The sequence below is a fragment of the Arvicanthis niloticus genome, chromosome 26 (assembly GCF_011762505.2).
Source record: "Arvicanthis niloticus isolate mArvNil1 chromosome 26, mArvNil1.pat.X, whole genome shotgun sequence".
Classification (NCBI taxonomy): domain Eukaryota; kingdom Metazoa; phylum Chordata; class Mammalia; order Rodentia; family Muridae; genus Arvicanthis; species Arvicanthis niloticus.
Window position 1 is genome coordinate 34,508,145 of NC_133434.1, and position 23,994 is coordinate 34,532,138.

General features: G+C 39.4%; 1 protein-coding gene across 7 annotated transcripts in view; it reads left to right on the forward strand.

Moving 5' to 3' along the window:
* Peak1 (pseudopodium enriched atypical kinase 1) overlaps positions 1–23,994 on the forward strand; it is a 213,925-nt gene that overhangs the window by 39,406 nt on the left and 150,525 nt on the right. For 5 of the 7 annotated variants that reach the window (XM_076925696.1, XM_076925695.1, XM_076925698.1 and 2 more), the window contains exon 2: positions 3,176–3,239. The gene's annotated coding sequence lies outside the window, so the exon portion shown is untranslated. Of the gene's footprint in view, positions 1–3,175; positions 3,240–14,705; positions 14,786–23,491; positions 23,658–23,994 lie in introns of all 7 variants that reach the window. The other 2 variants (XM_076925694.1, XM_076925693.1) reach the window with 2 other exon arrangements.

Consider the following 23,994-nt stretch of genomic DNA (forward strand, 5'->3'; position numbering starts at 1 on the left):
TGTAGAGGGCAGCCTGATAAATATTACTTAGCTAAACATGTGGAGTTGGTTCCATGTAGGGCCCATGACCTTCCCAGCTATGGGCTTTTGACCATATTTAATGTCAGATATGATTTCCTCCCCACAGAGTGGGCCTCAGACCCAGTCAGAAAGTTGATGACAGTCATATCTCTTGTACCAGTGGGTACATCTTGTCTGACAGGTTGGTATTGTAGCTCACAAAGTTCACAGCTGGGTAAGACTTGATGACTTTTCTCCCTCCGCAGCCCACTAAATCCTGAAAGCTAGTCAGCAGGGAGGAGGGTTTCAGCTCAGTTCCAGCTTAATTTCTCTGTCTTGCAAAAGAACTGTGTGGTGTCCTGATGTCTTCATCAGTAGGGCCTTATCGTCTGTTTCCGGTGGAGAAGCAAGAGCAATCGAACCAAGAGCCTGTATTGTTTTGGGACCCTCATGAACCTCCCTGACCAACAACTCAGGAAAGTTCCCATACCCAGCGCTGGGATTTCTGTCTAATAACCTTCAGCTTCTGGAAGCAACATTATCTGTCCATGTGGGATACTTCCATTTTCTTTTTAATTATATTTTTTAAATTAGCTTATGAAGTGGTAGGTCACTATAGGACTTTTTATACATCCTTAATATTGATTAATTCTTCTCCTTACTCATTCCTTTTCCCATCTTCCACCCTACTGGTTATTTAAAAGAAAAGCTGGAAGAGAAGTCACTGGTTTAAAGGATTGAATATAGAGTGTGTGTGTGTCTGCATACATAGTGAACGCATATGAGAATGCAGGTGTATGTGCCAGTGCACATGCGTGAGAGGCCAGAGCAGGAGATCGGGTGCCCCACCCCCTTAGTACCCTGAGGTAGTGAGCTCTCTGAATTTGCCTGTTTCTGCTCTTCTATGCTGGGGTTGTGGTCACATGGAGTCATGTCAGCCTTATGTAGGTGCTGGGGATTCTAACTTGGGGGCTCATGCCTGCAGAACAGCAAGTGTAGAGCTAGTGGGTAAGAACCCACTGGCTAACTTCTTAGCCCCAGGACTTGAACTTTTTAAGGTTCTTGTTGACTATTACAAATTGCTTTCCAGAAAGATTTTTACTACTTTATATGATCAAGAACAGTACACAAAGATAGCCATTGTATGTATTATTCTAATATCTATATATGTTATAATATATATTATATTCTAATATATATTATATATTTATATATTATATTATGTTATATATAATATATATTATGTATATTACATTATTTAATTTCATAGCGGTTAGAACAGCTTTTAAATCTCCCCAAGTCTCTGTGGATTATTACAACAAATTTTATTGTTTATTTTTTGTACCTGCTGTTTATATCAACAGGAGAGCCTACTTTTTTTTTTTTGAGTCATTAGTGTAACTGTCACCTCCACAGATTTTACATATACGGTCAGTTCATCTGTAATCTCTGAGGAACTGTGTTGTTCTTCCCGTTGTGTCATGGCTTAACGTTTATATCTACAGATACGTCACGCCTGTACCATTTAGTAGGGACATAGACATACCCAACTTGAAAGAAGGTCTTGAAGTGCAGTCTTACTGTGAGCTAAAAATGGGCTTTTTTTTTTTTTTTTTTTAATGTGTGTTTCTTTGTGGTAGGGAGCTCAAGCATGCCATTGTGTGTGTGTGTGTGTGTGTGTGTGTGTGTGTGTGTGTGTGTGTGTATAATCAAGGACAACTTATGGGACTCAGTTCCCTCCTTCCTCTGTGGAGGTCCCAGGGACTGAACTCAGGTATCAGGCTTGGCAGCATGTACCCTGAGCCATCGAGTCATCTTGCCTTGAAGCTTAAGATGATCCAGAGCTACATAAATGGCCAACATTTTAAAATTGACAAAAGATGATGCTAGCTCATCTTTTGAATTTGATTTTTTTTTGCCAGTATAAAATAGAATTGTGTTTCATATTTATAGGACTTTTATGTTCCTTTTTTATTTAAATGTTATAAATAAAAAATAACAAATAAAAATTAAAAGTAAAAATAAAAATTTTACTTCTACACTTCATAGTTTTCAAATTATTTACGGTGTTGTTTGTTTATTTGTTTGTTTTTTGTGAAGATAATGGCCACAACAGTGCTCGTACAGAGGCAATTGCTGATACAGTTTTATCATAGCAGTAGAAACACTAAGACACGGCACTTGCTGCACTAATACAAAAACCCGAGTTTAGATCCCTGGCATCCACCTAAAAGATCGGATCATGGCCACAAACATACCTGTCACCCCAGCATGAAGGCAAAACCAGACAGGAGCTCACTGGCCAAGCTACCTGTGAGCTTCAGGTTCTGTGAGAGAGCCTCCCTTAAGGGAAGCAAGCAAAGTGCTGGTAAGGGCACACAGCATACTTGTTAAACCATACCAGCATGCACATGCCAGCATGCTCACCCATGTGCGCTCACACAGCTCACACAGCCAGGATTATCATTAACATCAAATAAACAAGGTAGGGAATGTAGCTCAGAGGTAGAGTGCTAGCTTTTGCATGTGTGAGGCTCGCTCTCTTTTCAATTCCCAGCACAAAACAACCAAAACATATCAATAAATAATCCAAGGCAATAGAAAGTCCGACATTTCTTTCTTATTTTATTTTGAGAAGAGGACCTTTTACAGCTTTTAAGCTTATATCTTATGAATCCATCACCGAGAGAATCCAGGACAGGAACCTGGAGGCAGGAGCTGGAGCAGAAGCCATGGAAGAGTGACTTACTAACTCCCCAGAGCTTGCTTAAACCTACTTTCTTACAGCTCCCAAGACTACCAGCTAGTGTCACACCACTCACAGTTGGCTGGGGTCTGTCACGGGTCTGTCACATCAACTATCCATGATGGAAATGCACCACAGGCTTGCCTACAGACCAATCTGGTGGGGCATTTTTTAAATCTGAAGTTCCCTCTTCCCAAGTGAATATGGATTGTATCAAGTTGATATAAAACTAGCCAGCACATGCTCTGACTCATCTCACCAGACCCAATAGTTCTTAATTTTGGACTTGGTTCAGTCTACTAAAGAACATTGTGATCACAAAAGAATTAGGAAGTAAATAATCAAATTAAAGTTTCCTTCTGTGAGGAAGTAAGATGCCAGCTCAGATCTAGTTTTATTGACCGTGTCTTTTTTTCCTCTTCATTTTAGGTGTCTGTCCAACCAAAGACTTATGCTCTAGATATTTGTTGGTGGTTTGCCTAGAAAACCTAAGGTGAGTTATTTATGAATGTATCTGGCACTTTATATGTAGTTTATAATGAGAATGAGTTGCTTCTGAAAATTAAAGATGATGATATCTTTTCCTGTTTTTCAATAGGAAGCAAGACTCTTTTGTAATGCTAAGTCACAGTCTAAATACTTATAGTTTGTGGGTTAGTTTGGAAATAAACTGACTCCATTGCTAAGATAGATTGGAGTATTTTCTCACTGCTTTCTCTATTTGAAATTGGAGCTGAGTATATGCTGCTGATCTGACACACTTAAGGAAAGTTTTGGCCTGGACATAACATTAAATAATCAAAGGCAATAGATGGTTTTAATTTTTCATTTATATTTATATATTGGTTTATAGACAGTTTCACTGTATATCTCTGGTTGACCTGGAACTTCCTTTGTAGGCCAGTATGACCTGAGCTCACACAGGTCCGTCCACCTGCTTCTTGCTTCTGTAGGGCTGGAATTGAAAGTGTACGCCATCACACCCTAATCTGACACGTTTAAAGACAAATCCTCTATTGGTTAAGTCAGATTAAGACAATCGCTATTTTAAAAGGCCATTTAGTAAAGGGTTTCATACAGCTCTAGTATCTAACTTAACTCGATTACTCTCTGTAATTCCTGCTATTGGCCTGACGTAATAAGGTGTATCCATTAGTGTGCTAATTTAAACACAGTTTCCCTTTTACAGACAGCTTCTGTAGACAACATTCTACTTTACAGGCAATACTAAAGTCTTGTCTGGTGTTTTACCTGTCTTGGCTCTGGTCCTCTTCATTTCCCAATTTTCTTTTAAGAAAATGGTTGAGGGAGGGCAGGGTGCAGATGGCAGGCTCAGCTGGTGGAACACTTACCTAGTGCTCACAAAGCCTACATTCCTGCACAGCACTGGCCTGGCATGGCAGTGCGCGCCTGTAATGCCAGCACCTGGGAGGAGGAGACAGGAGGACCAGAAGTTTAAGGTCCCCTACCTTGAGAGCTTGGCGCTAGACAGATTAATGAATGAAATCTGGTCTCTAACAATTTTTTTCACCTTCATTTCGCCTAGTCTTTCTACCTGGAGTCTGGCTGCTCTAAGCCGTTCTTGTCACTGGCAATATGATATTTTTTTCCCTAAAGTATAAATGCCAGCGTGTCCATCTGATTTTCAGAATCCTTCAGTGTCTTTGGATTACATAATATCTTAGACTCCTTCAGAGAACATTGTAATCTAGTCTTTCTCCATAGTTTCCTCCAACTCACTAGCGTCCTAAGCATGATTGTTTAGTTCATAACACGTCTTTACTGAGAAATAATTTACATATTGTAAAGAGTAGCCTCAGGGAGTGAGACTCTGTAAGTAGCACTTCCTTCTGATGCTCAGTACTGCTCACTACTTAGGAAGAGATGTGACCATCAAAGTCCAGCTCCTACTCCTGTGCTCCAAAGGAAGCAGTGGGCTAAGAATCTTTCAGTAGGCCTGGAGGCTTCATTGTTCTGAGCTTTCAGTCTTTTCAGTCTGTCTGTCTTTTTGTTGTATGTCCAGAAAGGCTTCCTTAAGTTGGTGTAGTTTCATACTTGTGTTTCCTTAAGTTGGTGTAGTTTCATACTTGTTTCATACACAAGTATGAAAACTCCATTCAGATCTCTCACATCACCTGTGGAACACCTCTTGTGACCACTGCTCACCTTCTCCTCTCACCAAGTCTTGCTTCTGCGGGTAGGTAGGTTCTCTTCTACCTGCACATAAGTACCAAGCAGATGTCTGTTTTCTTAGTGACATTTAGACACATCTGATAAAATGTGACTTAAGTGCTGTACTATTTAATTGGCTGGCCTCCAGATTTTCTTTTAATCAATTTCCCAGCTGCCTAATAATGCCGTATTTATAAAATAATTATTGTGTGAAAGTAAATCATCTTGACTAAGTACAGGAACTGATTGACCTATTTGCAGAAGAATTAGCTCAAATTCTGAGTATGAACTAATGGAAGGGCAATTTAAAGAGTTGATTAAGGAACTGAAAGTATATGAATAGAGGAGCCATTAATGCTGGAAACGGTAAACTTTCTGATTGTGATAGAATGAATACCCAGCAACTCAGTCCCCAACTATAAGAATGAAATCTATGAATAAACACAATAAAAATGATTGTCTACCTTGTCCTAAGTTAATATTAATTAAATTTCAGTTTGGAAAATGTTCTTTAAAAATTTGTCTTTGGAAAATTATTCTTGTGTGTGTGTGTGTGTGTGTGTGTGTGTGTGTGTGTGTGTGTGTTTCCAAGACAGGTTTTTTCTGTATAGCCCTGGTTCTTCTGAAACTCATTCTGAAGACTAGATCTGCCTGCCTCTGCTTTCAGAGTGCTGGGATTAAAGGCGTGTGCCACCACCGCCCAGCTTGGTAATTTATTCTTATAATGAACATTTTTGCATCAAGAAGCAGATTGAGTCTGCTAAACCCAGCATGGGACTGTATCCTGGAATGTGGCGTGACCATTGAGTGAATAAACAACCGCTTACTGGAGCATATTTCTTTGTGTACTCAGTTGCGTGTAAGAAAGGCTTTCAGTCACTGTTTCAGGAGGTAGGAGGGTGTGTCATAGTTTTAGTCATGATTCCTGTCCGGCAAACTGACATTGGTGACTTCCTGTCCTCCTGAGTCAGTCATATTGTGAAGACCAGTTTGTGTGTACAGGAGAAAGTGCTGTATAACCGGGACTCCAGGTCAGAACTGGAGCTTCTTCTCTGCCAGCCTTTGGCTAAGCACTGTTAACATTGTGTTCAGTTCTTGTAAGTTACACTGTAGAATTATTTTTCCTTTTATCTTCTGCTTGCCATCATTTCTCTTGTGGTTTCACATGATAGATGGTAAGCCCAGGTTCCGTTAATTTTCACCTATTTTGTTTCATCTAATAATTGCAATGAGTCTAACGTGGTGGGTGCTGTCTCATTTTCCTCTTGAGGGAAACGTGAGGGAGATTATCTAGCTACCACATGCTAGAGGTATGATACCAGTCATTTCAGCGTTTTTATAAACATATGGCTTAGGGGAAGACCTATTGCCATGTACCTTAGCTAAGGCAAGCTTTGATCTTCATTTTCTTCCTTTGCTTGTTCTCAGTAATGGTTAGTGTCTACATAAAGTGGTATTATAGGAAAATGTATGTGTTTGATAGCATAACTTTATTTTTAAGGCATAGAGATGTTTATTATATATACTTATAAGCCAAATATGCTTGCTCTAGTACAGTGGTTCTCAGCCTGTGTGTGCGTGTGTGTGCGTGTGTCTGTGCGTGTGTGTGCGTGTGTGTGCGTGTGCGTGCGTGCGCGGATGTTAAAAAGATCTTTTCACAGGGGTAACTTATCAGATATCCTGCATATCTGATACTTACATTATGATTAATAACTATAGCAAAATTACAATTGTGAAGTACCAAGGAAAATAATTTTATGGTTGCCTGCCACTACAAGATGAGGAAGTATATTAAATGATTACAGCATTAAGAAGGTTGAGAACCACTATTCTATCAGGAAAATGGGTGAATAGTGTTCTTACTTGTCCAGATGCAATGGTTCATACCTGTAATCCTTAACACTCTGTAGGCTGAGGCAAGAGGAACCCGAGTTGGAGGCAAGTTGTCTGAAAGAAATAGTTCAGTTTACTTCATAATTTAAGAAAGGTGTTAAACAGGGAAAAATTTTCTACATTATCTAAATATTTATGTTGGTGTGTTTTTATAGATCTCTGGTTTACATTAAATAAGGAAAACCTCTGCAGTAGCTGAGAGGTAGTTGTCGAGAAGAATTAAGACGGAGTAGGTAGGAGTGCTCACTTCCGTCTGCATTTCACCCTGATGCTACACTTGAAGCTCACAAGTTCCCTCATTCAGTCACAGTCTCTAGACTCTGATGGTAGTTAGAATGCTGTTCCTTTTAGGGTGAATGGCAGTACCAACTGAACAGGACCCTCACGCTGATCTTTTCTGACCTACAGACCTCTGCTTTCAGATCACTGTTTAACTTTGGTGCTCTCTTTTCTGTTAAAAATTTCCCAGTGGTCATTACTGTGTACCATTCTGTATCAGGAGCTCATTTCGCATAGATTTAATTCCTCCCTCCCCCAAGTGATGACTTTGAGATGGTTGTGGTACTTTGAGTTCTTAGTTGCTACTGTTCTTAAAAACACCAGAAGTCATACGACTTGAACAGTGCTGGCTTTCTTTTCTGTCCTGTGAATATAGAAAGTCTATTCCAGCTTTAAAGTCATCTACTATCTATCCCTTGTAGGACATGGTTTTTCCTCAGCCTGCTGATTTGCTGAATCTTTCTCATTGTTTAATGTCTGTTCTTCAATCAGATTTCCTTGTCAGCTTACAAGAAATTAGTGCACCCAACCTGGTCTGTTTCATGACTTGTGTATTTTCTTAGCACCTAATCACTGATTGTCATTTATTTTGCATTTATCCTTCCTGGGCACAAGAGGCAGTGTGCCTTACTGCTGTATCCCTAGGATCTGAAACAGTGTCTACCATAATAGTGAACCTAGTACATGATTTTTTTTTTTTTTTTTTTTTTTTTTTTGGTTTTTCGAGACAGGGTTTCTCTGTGTAGCCCTGGCTGTCCTGGAACTCACTCTGTAGACCAGGCTGGCCTCGAACTCAGAAATCCACCTGCCTCTGCCTCCCGAGTGCTGGGATTAAAGGCGTGCGCCACCACCGCCCGGCTAGTACATGATTTTTAAGTAGCCAAAGAATGAATACATTTTCTATTTGTTATGTATGGCTGTTATGTATGTTCTTTTCATTTCTGTGTATCTTCATTCCTTTCTTTCCTTCTTTCCAGGAAAGTAAAATCTATTAATGTTTTATTCAACTAACGTTTCTGTATCTTCAACATTTGTTTTCTGTTGTTTGTTATTCTGTCCCTAGTAGGGTTATTTTGGAGGAAGGGAAGACCTTATAGTCCTCAAACTCTTGAGAAATGACTGCTTTAGTCTGTCCACTGCTTCTGGGTGGGTGTCAGAGCTAGTAGAGTGTAGTCACAAAAGCACTGAGCAGGTAAGAAAACCGACTGCTCACATCTGCTTCCATCCCGCTTGAGTTGGCCTTTTCCCCAAGGGCTTATCCCTGACAGCTCAGCAAAATGAAATAATCTTCTCACAAACACCTTTCTTCAGAACTGTGGAACAGAAATGATTCCGGGTTTGTAAAGTAAGCTAAGATGTGCCACCAGAACAAAGGCGAACAGTTTCCTGCTGCTCCAACCTGCATTCCCCGTCAAGACAGCAGCATGTATTCTCATGGGGGATGCCATTGAAACTTTGGCTATATCTAGAGCTTAGATTTCACATATTGATCGGTGTGGGTAAGGAAAGTGGCAACTGCACGAAATACAATTGCGATTCTTTGAGCTTCTGTTTATGTCATAGTCCTTCTGTTTCTTAAGTTAACTTCATGGAAAAGAGAGGGCATTTCTGAATGAAAGTCATTTAGTTTCTGTGCCATTTCATTCTTCCAGCTGTTATTTCATTTCTCCCTCCCTCCTGTCCCTCCCCCCACGCTGTATGTATGTTGCATGCGTGTAAGTGTGTATGTGCTGTGTCCATGAGCACTCACGTGGAGGCAGAACAGATGTTGGGTGTCATCCTCTGTCATTTTTACCGTTTCACCGTGAGTCAGGTCTTGCTGAGACTTTGTTGGGCTGGCTGGTTGGCTAGCAAGTTCTCTGGATCTTCTGTCTTTGCTCCCTAATACGGGTAGATGTACAGGTGTGCATAGCTACGCTGACTTTGTACCTGAGTGCTTGCGATTTGAGCTCAGGTTCTCAGGTCTGCAGAGCAAGCACTCTTTCCTGCTGAGCCATCTTCCCAGCATCTTCCCAGCCTCCTGATTTCCTTTGAAATATTATGTTTCAGTCATGATGTGTGCCATGCCATTATCAGCGTATACATACAGACTTTTAAGATGTATTCAAATAAATAATACAGTACTAGTCTATCAGTTCTGGCACACCTCAGTGATAACAAATGTGCTGGTTTGCTTTGATCCATTTTAATAGATTTGACTTGACATGATTCTCAAGTTTTGAAATATGCTTCTTTTAAAAGTTGTTATCCATTCAATATCCTCTTTTAAAAATCCTTTCTTGAAGCTCAAATTTATGTCATTAAATTCTGCTTTAATTTTTTTTGTTTGAAAAATTAAGAGGAGCTCCCTGCAAAATGAGGGCACTAAATAACTTTCCCTTTGTGTGAGATGCATGGTAAGAAGCTGTCCAGTTGCCCAATGAATGACCAAAGTCACATAATCATCTCAGTTAATCGAAAAACTTTGTCAAGATTTAATACTCTTTTATGATAAAAAGTTATCATCACACTAAAAATAGAAAATTATTTCACCTAATAAAGTCCATTTATGAAGTACTCTCAGCCAACCTTATGCTGTAAGCTTTTCCTTTGATATCATGGGCAAAGCAAGGACATTGTATTATGAATCCAAACCAGAGCAATCACAAAAAGTTAAGAAAATTGATCCAAGCTGGGGAGGAAAAATGTAAAATTGTCTATTTGCAGAGGTCTTAACATTATTATAGGTAGAAAATTCTAAGATTATGCAAAAACATCGTTAGAACTCACGAATTTAGCAGTTTGTTGGATACTGTATTAGCCCACAGAATAATGTATTTTTATACACTAGCAGTGCGACCATATGAGAAATAAAAAATAATTAGTAAATTTTACTAATGAGGTGAAAAATTTCAAACACTGAAAATCACCAAGTACTGTCAAAAGAAATTATAGACATCATTTATGTCTTCTGTTTATCTAATGGGGACATATTGGACATATTACCTACTCATGAATCTGAAGGCATTGATACTATACGAAATAATTTATAGAACCAGTATAATACCTATCAAAATCCCTGTGAACTTTTTCCTGAAACAAAAATTCATGTTAACAGCATGGAATCTCAAAGGATTATGAAATATAATCTCATGAAAACAACTAAGGATAAGTCTTACATTTTCTAATTATTTTAAAACTTAAGACTGGGTGAACAGGGTGACTAAGTGGGTCCAGTGCTTCCTATGCAAGCCTGCAAACCTGAGTTCTGTGCCTTGTGCTAGTGAGTTTTCTGTCAGGATGGCACACGCTGGAGTCATCAGAGAGAAGGGAGACTCACTTGAGAGAAGGCTTCTAGAAGACTGGGGTGTAGGCAAGACCATAGGGCATTTTCTTAATTAGTGATTGATGGAGGATAGGCCATCCCATTGTGGATGGGGCCACCCTCCACTGGTGGTCCTGGTTTCTATAAGAAAGCAAGCTGAACAGACCATGAGGAAGCAATACACCTCCATGGCCTCTGACTGCATCAGCTCCTGCCTCCAGGTTCCTACGCTCTTTGTGTTCTTGCCCAACTTCCTCTGATGATGATCAGTGATGTGGAATCATAAGCAAAACAAACTCTTTCCTTCCCAAGTTGCTTTGGTCATGGTGTTTTACCACAATAGTAGTGACCCGAACTAAGGCATCCTTAACGCCCATTTAAAAATGCTAGATGCTGTGGTACTTGTCTCTAATCTCAGCTTTCCTGTAGAGAGATGGGAGGTGGACATAGACTTGCCTGGAAGCTAACAGGTCAGACAACCTGGAATGTGCAGGGTAGCAGAAATGAGAGACCCTGCATCAGCAAAGTGGAGAGAGCTGACTCCGAAGAGTGATCTGTTCTTGACTTCCATATGTGCACATGACACACACATACACGGCTGCACTTACACACAATTCCACACATGTGCACAATAAATTTTTTTAAACTACAACAAAGCTATAAAAATCCAAACTGTGTGGTACTTACATAAAAACAAATGTATGGAGCGATAGAATAGAACGAAAAACCCCAAATTAAACCGTTTTATCTGTCAAGTGACTTTTGTATAGCAAGACCTTTTCTGGGGAAGGTCAGGCTTATTTGTTCGTGTTTTCAACAAATGGTGTTGAGAAAACTGGACATAAAAATTGAAGTTGGAACTTTTCCTTATATTGTGTATAAAAAATAGCCCAACACAGCTTCAAGACCAGGATGTACGAGCTGCATCCTGGAAAGTTTTAGAAGAAGCTGCAGATGAAAAGCCTCATGTCATCAGGTTTGGCAGTTATTTTATAACCCCAAACACAGGCAGTAAAAGAAATAAGGGTTAGTTGGACTTCATTAAAATTAAAAAACCTTTACTTCAAACGAAATGACCAACAGAGTAAAAAAGGCATGCAGTATATAGGAAGAATGTTTATAAATCATAGATTTAATAAGGCATCAATATCTAGAATTCATAAAGATTCTAAAATATGTTCAGAATACCCATTGGTTTACAGTTGGGCAAAATCATATAACACAAATCTTATTTTATGACACTGTTGACTATCTCACGCATGCAGATGGCTGCTCATGCGTGATAAGAAAGCATTAATGAGAAAATAGTGAGGGAGCCATTGTAAAACCCTGGTTGGAGTGGCTGCAGGTCACTGCCACTGCCCAGTATGAGAGAATGTCGTGCCAAGCTGGCTATAGAATATGTATCATTACACCACTGTAAGATTTAAAAACTTATCTGCCCATCCTAAGTTGAGATCTTTCTGTAACACACAATGATCTTTGCAGATAGTTTACTTTTTTAAAACAGCATCAGTTTTGAGCTCTAGAGGGCTTTTAAAACGTAAAATGTGTGTTTTAACGTAGTTTAATTTACAATAAGTGTTAATATTTTTCTTTTTCTAAAAGTGATTTTATTGTTTATTTTTATTTTATGCATATTGGTGTTTTTGCCTGTATATATGTCCATGTGAGGGTGTCAGATCCACCAGAACTGGGGTTACAGACAGCTGCGAGCTGCCATGTGGTTGCTGGGAATTGAACTCAGGTCCTCTGGAAGAACAAGCAGCCAGTGCGCTTAAAACACTGAGCCATCTCTCCAGCCCCTTAGTGTCAATTTTCTTAAGAGATAAATCTTTTATGTTTTTCTCTGGAATCTACTATGATTTATTTATGACCTAAATTTTTGTTTGTTTGTTTGTTTTTTGTTTTTTCGAGACAGGGTTTCTCTGTGTAGCCCTGGCTGTTCTGGAACTCACTCTGTAGACCAGGCTGGCCTCGAACTCAGAAATCCGCCTGCCTCTGCCTCCCAAGTGCTGGGATTAAAGGCGTGAGCCACCACCACCTGGCTGTCCTAAATTTTTTATTAAGTCCTTTTTACATCCATCTATTCAGTGTATGTGTATCTGTGTGTGTGTTGAAATCAGAGGACAACTTGAGAGTCAGTTCTTTCCTTCCACTGTGTGTTCCAGGGATGAGCTCAGGTCTTTATCAGACGTGGTAGCATCTTTACCTACATCTGACCCATCTCACCAGCAGCTACATTCTCTTTTTGGGATTTTACAAATTAATTAATTTAGTTGCTTCTCTATTTTGAGATAGTTTTTCCACTATGTATCTCTGTCTGTCTGGAACTCAGAGATGTGCCTGCCACTGCCTCCTGAGTGCTGGGGTTAAAGAGTACACTTCCATACTCAGCTATTACAGGAGTTTTAAAAAAGAGGCCTTATTAAATTGATTCCACCAATAATTTTAACTTTTAGAGTTGTGTACATGTGTGTATGTGGATAAATATTCTTTGTATTCACAGTTGATACTAAATTACTAAGTGTGTGATATTCTGTACCTACACCTTTTAAGGCTAATCAGTGGAAGTTTAGGGAGACTAAATTATCTCACATGTGTCTCTTGTTGGAGAGCCTACCTTTTATAGATTTCTTTATAAGTGGTATTTTTAAGTAACAATAATTTTTTTTAATAACTTCAGGTGTTGAGAGAACAGAGGTTGGTGTCAGGTGTCTTCCTGGATTGTTCACCATCCTATTTTTTCCGAGATAAATTGACGGAGACTTGAACGTGTACATACAGTATAACAAAAGCAGAAAGTACAGAAATTAAGCTTGGAGATGGGGGGAGACATGGTAGCATACAGCTTTAATTCTAGCATTCGGGAGGCAGAAGAACTGTGAGTTCTGGGCTAGCCAAGGCTCCATAGGGAGACCCTGTCATCGCTCCCACCACCTACTCATGGAGTCAGGGAGCTGGAGAGATGCTCAGTGCTTGAGAGCACTGTCTCTCCAGGTTCGATTCCTAGCACCTGTGTGGCGGCTTTAACTGTCACTCCAATTCCCTGGGCTCTTGACAATTTCTCTGGTATCCACGGGTACCAGGCGTGCGTGGTGCACAGACATGCACGCAGTGAAACACTCATACGGTAAATTATTAGAAATTGAGTTGGACTAGAATCCATTCCAAACTGTGTTTGTCTCTTGTTTGACATTTTATGTTAGACTTTTAGGTGCCAGGATAATGCTGACAGGCCCATTTACTGATGATGATGATGATGATGATGATGATGATGATGATGATGATGATGATAAAAACAACCCTATTCTCACTTTGGTCATGCCCTTTCCATGATTGATTTTAAGTTTCAGTGATCATTCTTCTTGATATTAAGATTCACTAAATTTTTACTTGTTTTTCAGTGACATTTTCTTTATTTAGTGTTGCATAACTTTGATTCCTTTTAAAATAAATAGAATATTAATTTTTCTTGCTGCTTTTATGACTTCATTATCTTGTCTTAGTTCAGTTTAAGTGGACTTCTGATTTTTGTTTCTCAGATTTTAGGGGTACCTAGGACTTCAGGGGTAACTGGGACTTCAGGGGTACCTGGGACTTTAGGTTGCCTTGCACTGCTGGCGTCTAAGTGTCTTTTGTCCTTTTTCTCACTCATTCTCCTATCTTTGCTTTCCTCCCCTAAGCATCAACTCCAGTCCAGTTAATGTGTTTGGATATTTACTTAACATTGGGAAATGGGTAGTGTTTCCTAAGTGCTTCTAGTTTCCATAGATGGCCTTGGCTGTACAGTCTGTTTTCCGTGTCAGGAGTGGTGGGATCAGGAGACACAGACAGCTTTACCCTGCTGCCCGTAGCTCCCTGAGTTCTCTTGGAGACCTCTACTTAGATGTGAAGCTGAGTTCTGGACTGCACCGTGGAAGAACTTGGTGAAGCGAAGCAGGCGTCACTAAGGAGCAGCTCTAAGTAGACGTAAGCGTGAGCGTTAGTAGACAGAACGGCGTAGGGAAGAATAGCTCACGTGTAAGTGTGCATGTGAGCTCTTCAGTATTCAAGAACCCATCTAAGTGTGCATCTCAGCTCTTCAGTGTTCATAGGCCAGATTTTGTGGATTCCAAAATTCCATCTGTCAAAGGGTTCCTAAGGGACCCTCTCCCTTTTCCCTTTTTCTGTGAGATTGTAGGGTGGCTCCTGAGATTTGCTGGGTGAGAGGGACTACAGGCTGGTGGGGCAGAACAATAGGTCACCAACTTTGTACAAGGAAGTCAGCTATGTTTTTATTGTAATCAAGTTTATTGTCTTGTTTGTAAGGTTTCCAGAAAACTGTAGATTTACAGCCGGGAAAGGAACAAGGCCTCACTCAAGGTTATGTGCACTTAGACCGTACCCAGGTTCGTGACTGCTTTGACATTCTTATTTGAAACATCTCTGCATAGATGGATTATTGCCTCTTTGTAGACAGCCGTAAAAGCAAATTTTGCTAATTATGTTGGCATTTTTTATTCTGAGCTTGTGAGACTTCAGACAGACTCTGGGGTCTCTTTATCATGCCTCACTATACTTTATCAATACTGCAACGAGCTTCATTTTTTTTCTTAAAGAGATATATATTTAAAAGTAAAATTGGAAGGTTTTTGGATGTCCATAATAAAGTTCACTAAGAATTGCCCAGCTTTTCTTTGTAATGACTATATAGTTTATATTCCTTTGAGTACTGCTTAAGGATTCCTAGACTACAACTCCATCTCATGAAATTCAGCCAAAATTGAACTGAGAGTTTGTTTTTATAAGCCTGGTGTCATGGACTCATACCCGTGATCTCAGTTCTCAGATAGTAGCTGTAAGAGTATACTGAGGAAGATGAAGAGGGTATTGATTTTGGGTAAGATGCCTAATTGTTATAAGATAAAGGCAGAGTAGGTCAGGATAAATCCTTCATCCAGAAGAGACTGGTAAAAAACCAAAAGCCATTGGTCTTAGTAAATTTTCCTAAAGGGCATTTTGTGGTTAGAAAACATGAGGGCAAGCCCTTCTGGACAAAGAAGGCCTGCCTACCAGCCATGTGGACCATGTAGCTCTAGAGCTGTAAATGGGGAGATTTCTGTGTGCTCGTTGTGGTTCTTGGAATGCAAACATCAATGAAACTGACTCTCTGTCCTGGAAGCTTTGTGGTTATAGACAAGTGGGTGCAAGACTTGTGCCTCGTCTGCTCTTTCAGAGAGCCATTCATTCTGTGGAGTTGACTCTTACTATGTTGTGTTTGATGGCAGCCAGCCTTGTGTCACTGTTCTTTCTATTTTACTTTCTAAAATTAAGATCTGTATTAACTGAATATTCAGGATCCCACAACCATCATATCTAGCCTAGTGAAAGATTTCCCAGGAAGGGATAAGATTGGGTGTAGTGTTTATTTCTTACAGTGTGATGATTGGAGTGGGAGGTATAACATGCTGGCAAGTCCCCTTACATTGGAAAATACTACCTAGAAGCATGAAGTCATTAAAAGTAATAAGCTATATAACAGATAGTGCTAATAATATAGAAAATAGTGTTGGGGAAAATAGAGTAAGCGTGGTTTCCAGTCTTTATAACACTAAATTTGTATTAAAAGACCAACAAATTACAGCCTGTGCTTCACCTCTGGTTGTCCCTGAGGGGCAGAAGGTAAGTCCCTATTGCTGAAGACACCATACACTTCAGACCCAGGGCCTAGAAGCTCCTGACCTGGAACTGACCTGAAAGCCTCTTCACTAAGGAGTAGTTTCCAGGGTACATGAAGGAGCCATGCCAGCTTCCAAAGGAGGAAAGCAGCCAATAGTTCTACCCAGTGATGACTCAGGAACCATGGTGGTGAGCATGGGTGGCACAGTAACCTTATGGGTTCAGCAGGCATGCAGCCTACCAGTAACCAGCAGCTCTCTAACCGGACTTGTGACCTACTCAACAAGTGGGAAATCAAGTGGAGATTGTGGTGCTTTGCTCTGATGTGAACCTCTCCTGGTATATTTGAAGACACTGCTGGCTAAGTTTACTTTGCATTTTGTTTCCAAATCATTTACAGATGAATTACAGATTCGTAGTGGCAGTTGTTTTATAAACAGAAACATCATTTCATGGCTTGTTGGATATACTTTTGTCTATTAATAAAAAATGTAATTTGTTTTATGAAATAGAACAATATCTCATTTTACATTTTTGATTCTGAAGAGCTTAAATGCATGGGCTGTTTTGCAGCTAAACGTTTTCTTCGTTGTCTTTCTCTTTCCGTACCCACTGCGCTGCATCTTGCTATGAGGACATTACTTCTTAAGTTTGGCTTATTTGTCTTTCTTTGACTAGTTGGCAGTTGTCTGGTGATGCCAAATGGGTGTTTTTGCTGTTTTTACCTGAACATTTAAGTGAGAACAACTCCTGTGTTCCCAGACCAGCTGTCTATAATATTTATGCTTTATCAGTTTCTTCATTACTAGCCACAAACTGGGTGTGGTCTACAGAAAGAGCCTTCTCCCAGCCCCATAAATGAGTGTTTGCCTGCGTTATATGTATGTGTACCACATGTGTGACTGGTGCCTGGGGAGCCCAGAAGCGTGTGGTGGATCTTTTGGAACTGGAGTTACGGACTGTTGGGACCACTGTGTTGGTGCTGGGAATCAAACCAGGTCCTTTGAAAGAGCAGCTAGTGCTCTTAACTGCTGAGCCATTTCTTCAGCTCCAGAAAGCAATTTTTGGTACCATGCAGAAGAAAAGGACCTCAGGACCGACACTGAGTAGCTGTCTGTGCCTTAGTTGTCTTATCAGTAAAACTACCTCCTTCCAGACTTCTAGTGTTGTGTCTCCAGCATTATGCCTACCAGACAGCAGATGTTTGTTCTTGTTCATCATTTATATTTTAGTTTGTCTACTTGGGTGATTTGTTTCAGTATAAGGTAATTTTACAGTGAGCACTTTGAACAGTGAATGAAGATGTTAGCTATAGGATGCCAGCCCTCCAGTTGAGCTTGTTTGAAAAAAAGTGTATCTGTCACCAATTCTCCTTTTCTCATTATTTCTTATATAATTATGTCTTACTTTTAAAACTACTTTAAAAATACGTTTCTCAAGCCTGGCGGTGGTGGCCAGTGCTTGGGAGGCAGAGATAGGTGGATCTGGAGGATAACCTAGTCTACACACTGAGTTCCAGGACAACCAAGGCGACATAGAAAAATCCTGTCCCCCAAAAACCAAACCAAAAAGAAAACACAACAACAATGACAAAAAACCCCACAAAAACCAAACAACAAAACCCCCAAGTTCATCATATAGCTTGATAGTAAAGTATAAAATTGTACCAGAAATCCTGCAATGTCAGTTCAGTGTGGCTAACAGCTGTGTACATGTCTGCATGAGGTACATGTGCTTTTTCCCTCATTGAAAAAGAAATCGGGGATCATTCTGGGAAAGCTTTTTAAGCACGTGAATGTACTAATGGGCCAGTCAGCGGGTTAAAGCCCATGTGGTGTGTGTAAAGTGATCTCGGCCTGTTATTGGAGAATGAAGGTTCCATTATCAGGTTAGACTCTCTCCACTGGGACTACAGAGTAGTTAGTGGGCCTGGAGCAGCTGCGAGGAGCTGAGCTGTTTTTGTGATATCAGAGCATTCTTGAAGGCAATGTGAACTATTGCTGTTCTGAGCTACTGTTTCCAAGGTGAGTCTCTTTCTTCATAACATTCCTATCAGTTTCAGACTTCAAAGTATGAGTATGAATACATTTTAAAAAAAACTTTAATCATTTTATCTTTGGATTTTTATAATACTGCCTTTTCTTAAACAATGTTTAATGGCTGTTTTTTTTTTTTTTCAACAGAATAATCTAGCATTTGTGTAGATTTTTTTTCATTTGGTGTAGGATGTTACTTCTCAGGGTTTGCATAAAACAACCCAACAGCCATCTGTAGCTTTTCTGTTAAATGAAAATATTTCATCTTGGTGTTGGTGAACTTTAGTATTTTTTTGTATGAAGTTCCATTAATACTGAATATTAGTGCCATATATTTATATACATTATAAAAATTACTTTGCCTCATAATTGTTTACTCCTTATTTATATAAAATAAGTTGATAAGGACATTCAGACAGATAATTAGAATCTATTAAAGTCAGGTTTGAGTTATCTTATTGGTATTGGAACTTAGAATGATTGTCAGGTTCTTTGAGCATCTGGTTTCAGAGTAAATGAACTCCCGCTCTAACAACTGATCTGCCTCAGAGCTGGGAACGCAGTGAGCAGTTCAGCCTAATGCTTTGTTTTCTGGTTTTTAAAATCTGGGTTTATTACCATGGAGAACAAGGAGGCTGGTTAAGAATCTTTGGATTTTCTTTGAGTACCCAAAGGCTTTCTTTAAACTTAAATGATACTCAGGTAATGTATTTGGTAAGTAGACCTGAACATGCTTTATTGTTGAGTATGTTTAGTTGAAACAGTAGGATCAATTTCTGAAAGCTTCCAAATAACAGTACATGAAATAGGCTTGTTCTGTCTACCTGTAGTATGAGTTTGTTTGTCATCAGTAATTTTTTTTTATGCATTTCATGTGTTAAATCAGTTTCTAAATAGAATAGGATTATGAATACAGCCCGTGTTAGAGGGAACTAGGTGTCAGTTTTCAAGCTTTCTTCAACATCACAGGCACTTGTCCTTCCAAAGACTGTGGGACCTTGATCCAAAAGGAAGGGGAATCACTCCGGAATTCCGAGTTCTGTCCTCAGATGAAGTGCAGGCTGAACAAAGAGGGGCTGCAGGGCAGCTTCTCATCCCTACACTCTGCTTATGGCAGGAGGAAATATAGACTGAGTTTTCATTTTTAGGAAGTAAGTCTCATTTTTTAAGTGATTCCTCGGATTTCTGGTTTTTTTTTTTTTCCTCTCTCTCTCTCTCTCTCTCTCTCTCTCTCTCTCTCTCTCTCTCTCTCTAGACATTTTGGGTCTTTTACTTGTCGTGATTTCTAGCATGCTTGTTTACTCTTGTGTTGAAAAGTTTAGCAGGATCCAAGGTTTTGCAGTTTGTCAACAAGAGAGAGAAGTTGAAATGTTTGACCCCGAGTCTCCTCATCTAAGTTCATAGTCTAGTCACCTTGGAACTTGTATATCACTCTATAAAATCTATAGTGGGAGTGAGGGAAGCTCGGGAGGAGGTGAAGCACGTCAGGACAGCAGGCTGACATGCCTCAGGGATGGAGAGATCTAACTATTACCTGTAGTTGCGGGGAGTATTTTGAAATCAGATTTCTCATATAACTTAGAATGTTTAGCAAACAAATTGAAGTTATTAGTGTTAGATTTCATGCTATTAAAGGTGGTTGTTGTTCTATGTTTGTACTGAAGGACCTCATATTTTTGCCCATCTTACTCCATTCTTCAAAACTAATTTATCTTCATATAGCATAAGTAAAATTTAAGTTGAATGTTTCAGGATGAATACATTGTATTAAACAATCTTAGCATGAGGGAAGAGAGGTATAAAAAAAGCAATTGCTGTGATAGAGTTGGATTATCAGATTTCAGTTGGAAAAAAAATGATCATTCATCTTATAAGTTGAGATTGATTTGCATACTATTGAGGGAAAGTACATGGAAAAAACTTAGAACCTTCATTTTATCATTAGTGCTAAAATTGAAAGGTAGCATTTTTCCCTGGGGACTTAAGCTTATCAAGGAAATGTGAACATTAGGAGGAGAGTTACTGCTTCTGGCTTGTCTCCTCTGTATAAAAGTGCTTGCCTGTTCAGCTCCTCCTGCATACTATGGCCACACTAAGAAAAGTGTTCCAAGAGAATGGATTGTAACTGGCTTTCCCTGAGTTGTGTTGTCTTCAGACTTCACTATGTATGGGATGCAGGAATTGAATTCAATTTGATACATCATTGCCCTGCGCCAAATTCTCTTACAGACACTAGCAGACACATATTTCAGAGATTTTCTACAGAGATTGTGGATGCAGTATTAGAAATTATTTTTAGCCACTGTGAAAAACAGTATGAAAAATATACTATGGATCAATTTGATAATGCATTTATTGAACAAAAATTTATTGAACTCATATTCCATAAGTAGATGCTAGAAGCATGGATATGAATAAAATTTGATTCCTGCCCCTAAGGATATCATTGTCTACTTTTTAAGCTTTAAAATTTGGTTCAGAGAAATAAGAGGCTCAACCAGCTTCTAAATGAGGTAGTTTAACTCCCAGCTATGAAAACCAGTGAACTGCACACACAGACCATCAGTTGTTGGTGTTGATAGTCTATTTCGTTCTACCCACCCTCCTAAAAAAACCCTGAGAAATAAAATTGTAGTAAACGGTGGAATTGTTCTAGACAATTTTGTAATGGTTACTAAATGTTTTTGTGGCCATTTCTCTAGGGACCAACTACATGTAAGCCTCATGTTCAACACCGGGGATTTGAAATGTATGAGACCATGCATTTTATTCTTTAAGAGGCCAGTACTAAAAAGAACTATATATAAAATAATTGCACTATGCTGGTAATAGCCATGGATTTTATTGTTGAATTCTGTTCCAACTGATTTCTCTTGCTAGCAGTGACCCTAGGGTATACATAGAAACTCAAGAGTTTTCTCAGTAGCAGTGATACCAAGGGCAAACAAAGAGGAAACTAAAATTACGAAGCCAAATTCATGAATAATGAGAGAAGGCCAGTATTGCCATTCAGGGTGTTTCATGGGCTCTTTTTTTTGTGTGTGTTAAAATTTATGTATTAACAATTTCAGTGGCAAAGAAAAAAGTATGCATCCTCTAGAAGCACAGAAACATATTCTGTGTGGCTGAGAGGATTAGAGCACGTGATGCTCCTCCAGGGGACCTGATGTCATTTCTTAGCACCGGTGTCAGATGGCTCACAACTGTCTGTCACTCTAGCTCCAGGCCTCGGACACTTTCATGAAAGTATGTATACCTGTACACAAGCTGTATCACACATGTTGCATACACACACAGACACACTAAACACATACAAATAAACATAAGTAAATCTTTAAAATGAGTAGAGGTGGTGACTTGTATTTTGTTATAAAAATGTACTTTGGTATTTTTAATGAAACCTTATGTTGGCCCTGCCTGTTGGCCTTTAGTGATAGCTTCCATTGGAAACAGCTTCTGTTTGCAAACGAAGGAAGTTCATAAAACCAACAAAAATTAGTAAAGAGCATCAGTCACAGTGATGCACCCAGCAGTAGCTGTCACTTCGCCCTGCTCTGGCTTGAATGTATCTGTAACTTAGTATAGTATACTACTTAGTAACTTAGTAACTTGGTATCTCAAGACAGACAGGACAGCTTGTGGGTAGAAGTAACCATTTGAGGGAGATTGATTTGCACAGAGCTGTAGAAGTCTCTGTCTAGAATTTTTATTTTGTATGTTGGCTGGTTGAAGTGGTTGATTCTGTCCTTTATCATTCTTTCACACATCTTAAAGGGTGTTTGAAATATTCCAAGAACCTTTTATCTCTGTGTTCTGGGTTTCTTAACGGAAATATGCTTTCCCATTGTATCAGAAGCCCTCCTAGAGTTTTCTGTGCACCTACCAAGAGTCCCTTGTCTGGCACATGCAGCCACTTTTAGTTTACCTTCTTTTATTTAGGAACTTTCAAAATGAACAATGAACTCTTTGGTTACCTCAGGACTAATGATTGTGCTGCTAAGTATAATCTTATTTTGCCAATTTCTTCAACAACTTTGTCTCTTTTGAAATAGAAATAATAGAGCCGGGCAGTGGTGGCGCACACCTTTAATCCTAGCACTTGGGAGGCAGAGGCAGGAGGATTTCTGAGTTCGAGGACAGCCAGGACTACACAGAGAAACCCTGTCTCGAAAAACAAACAAACAAACAAACAAAACAAAAAACAAACAAACAAAAAAAGAAACAATTTTAAATCACTAAAAAAAAAAAAAAATCAAAGCCTTGAGTTTTACAGACAGTAAGTACATGGATGTGCTTTGTTTTGAAAAATCTATTTGGGGTAAGTTATTTCTTACTTTCAATTTACTAGAATTTGACATTGCCTCTCCCCCCACATTTTATTGTCTAATGTGTGAGGTTCTGGGTGGGGGTGGGGAGGATGTTTAAGGGTTAATTAACTTTAGAGAGGAAGTGAGAGGAGGCTGTTGGATCTGGATGTTTGTTCAGTCTTTGAGTGTTCAAGTGTAATGGTTAGGATTGTTATCATAACCAAAGGGAATCACATCCAGAGCCCAGTAGTTATTAGTCTTGATTCAAGGTCAAGTCTTGGCAAGGCTTCACCTTTTGAATTAAGGTTGATAGTTTTGCTATCTTCAGAGAGATATTGGCCACATCGTTAGGTACTTTCTAGTCCAGGAAACCAAATACTAACTCTGAAGAGTTTGGTCCAGTTAGAAAGTAGTCTAGAAGTAAACCATGGGCCATTCTTAACCATATTGCACTTAAGAAAGCCATCTTTCCTGGTCACACCTGCTTCCAGTTTACTGCCTAAGACTTCATCCCAACTGGTGAACATCTGTGTTATAAATCCTCTCTTCCAGTATCGCTTTCCTTTCCACGAGTTGCTATTGTATATTAAACACTTGTGAAATCCTAACACAAAAGCAAGGGTAAATTATGAGAATTTTTTGTCATTATTGTGCCTTTCTGAACTTTTATGATTTCGAGAATGCAACAATATAACCGTGGTTATATAGTAACCAAGTTGTTGCATATGTCTTTAGCTATACTGTGGGATCCTGTTGTTTGTTTTGGATCACTACTAAAGTATCCTCCCTTTTCTTCCTTAAAACCACAGAAATATTTGCCTAAGTCTACATGAACAACGTTTGAAATGTTATGAAAATGATTAAAGGTGGGGTTGGAGGGATGGCTCAGTGATTAAGAGTGTAAAGGACTGAAGTTCCTAGTACCCACATCAGATGGCTTGCAACTGCCTGTATGTAACTCAACTCCAGGGAGCCTCTGGCCACCACACTATGCATATGTATGGGTATGTGTTCACTTGCGTGCTAGTGTGTGTGGTGGCCTGAGGTTAACACTGGATGTCTTCTTTGATTGTCCTCTGCTTTATGGATTTAGGTAGGGGTCTCCTGAACCCAGAACTTGTGTTTTGACTGGTCTGGCTGCTCAGCTTACCCTGGCATCCCTCTGTCTGGTGTCTCTTGGATTTGCAAGTGGAGCACTATACCCTGCCATTTTTATGTGAGTTCTGGAGTTCCAAACTCTGATCCCTCAGGCTTGCATGGTAAGTTCCTTACTCACTGACCATATCCTCGACCCTCAGAGATAGTAATTTTTGAGTTGAAATCTCAGCACATGTATATGTGCATTAGGAAATGTCGATGAAAGGGTTGTGTAGAGATGAAAGATACACATAGAGCTGGAAAGCAGCATATCAAAACATGTAATCTTTACCTATGGGACATGGCATCGCACAAGGTTATCTGTATTAACTTTTGTATACTGAACATGCATTTTGCTAAAATATACAAATGTGTTGGATATCTGATTATGCATGTCTTTAGAAGAAAATAAGACAGATTAATATACCTCAGGTGTTAGCACTGTGATCTCATTACGGC